Genomic DNA, 1,742 nt, shown 5'->3' with positions numbered 1-1,742 from the left:
TGCAACAGAGGTCTCTGTATTGTACAGTTGCATAGTAGTTCTTCTACTTATCAACCGTACAATACAGAGACCTCTGTCGTACAAACATCAAATAACCACTGGTATTAGGCCTATGAAATAATATTCTATCTAATTAACCAGTCTAACCGAAACTCTGTTTCTATAACTCTGTTTCAAAAACTTGAATCTAATAACTGGCCTTAAAATAATACCACCTATGAAAAATAATTTCGATGGAAATTCAGGAAATACAAGTCCTAAAATTTTCACTGTTGGTGCTGCGGTGGCGCAATTGGTAGCGCCCCTCACATGTACTGAGGAGGTTGCTGGTTCTAACCCAGCCCGCAGTGAATTTTTTTTCTCGCGTTTTCAATTAATTTCGCGTAATAAAAATTGATTATGATATAGTGGTTCTTCTACTTATCAACCGTACAATACAGAGACCTCTGTTGTGCAAACATCAAATAACCACTGGCATTAGGCCTCTAAAATAATATTCTATATAATATTTATAGTTTGTTTGAAGAATAATTGCACAACAGCTTATCATAAATGACAAGCAGGTAACGTTCTTCGAATGTAACAGAATGCAAAGAGATTTTATTTTTCAATATTTAAATATTCCAATTTAAACATTGTTTTCAACTCCTCCACTGTCCCCCGAAAATTTCTTTGAATATGGATTACAATATTCGGGCATGTAGCTAGAAGAAACTAATAGTCCCAGACAAAATCTAAAGGTATCGTTGGATGCGTCTCCGTCATGTCTAGGAATTTTTTTAATCATGCAAAAAAATTTTTTTTAGCAATATCTGTATTTTGTTACATTTGAAGAACGTCACCTGGCTTTCGTTGATGACAAATTGTTGCTTATTTATTCTTTAAACAAATTATAAATATTATAAACAATATCATGGTTTAAATAATAACTATAAATTACCGATAAATTAACGGAAATTTCCAAAAATTTCGGTAATTTTTGGATAACTCAAAGTTCCGGTAGTTTATAAATTTTCTATAAATTGCCCGAAGTTGAGCAATTTTCCTTAAATTTTTAGATTTCTTCCAAAAAACTTTGGATACCTTTAGATTTCTAGAATTTTCAATAATGTAAAACTTCACCTAAAATTTCCGGAAATTTTGAGTAATTTAACCATAAATTGCCAAAAATTACCACAATTTTGGAAAAATTTAGTTTTGTTCTTTCTCAAATCGAAAATTTCCTGCATTTGTTACAAAAAATTACGAATGCAACAGTTGTTGAAAGTAGGCAGTTGCAACTCTTCTCGTATTTACATTACTGCCCGTCGGCTCATCATCGGGTCGTTTCCGGCTAGTCTTCGGCTGGTTTACAGCTCGCCAATGACTCGCATACAACATCCCTTCGATTAGCCTCTAGCTCGTGCAGTTAACTCTACACTCGTGTGGAACGGCCTACTTTCCGCACCTGTAGCACAATATTCTAGTTTTGCATGATTAAACAAACTTCCAGACATATGGCTGAAACGTGTCCAACGACACATTAGATTTTTTCTGGAACTATTAGTAAGTTCTAGCTATATGTCTGAATATTGAAATCTAAATGCAAAGGCTTTTTTGGGATGCAGTGAGAGTGGAGGGGATAAAAAGAATGTTTAATTGATGAATTGTTTGCAATGAGTGGTTCGTTAAAGTTAACAATAGCATTATATTTAATTAGTTTATGTTTATTCAGTTTTGGTTTACATTATTGTACATCAAGC

At 33.4% G+C, this 1,742-nt stretch overlaps 1 non-coding gene across 1 annotated transcript; it reads left to right on the top strand.

The window, feature by feature from the left end:
• The first annotated feature begins 277 nt into the window (after positions 1–277).
• Trnat-ugu lies at positions 278–350 on the top strand. The gene has a single exon. It is a non-coding gene; the product is annotated as a tRNA-Thr (tRNA).
• The last annotated feature ends 1,392 nt before the right edge of the window (positions 351–1,742 follow it).

Source organism: Belonocnema kinseyi, chromosome 8, assembly GCF_010883055.1.
Source record: "Belonocnema kinseyi isolate 2016_QV_RU_SX_M_011 chromosome 8, B_treatae_v1, whole genome shotgun sequence".
NCBI classification, from domain to species: Eukaryota; Metazoa; Arthropoda; class Insecta; order Hymenoptera; family Cynipidae; genus Belonocnema; species Belonocnema kinseyi.
Note: the sequence above shows the minus strand (reverse complement) of the source record. Positions and strands in the feature narration are given on the sequence as shown.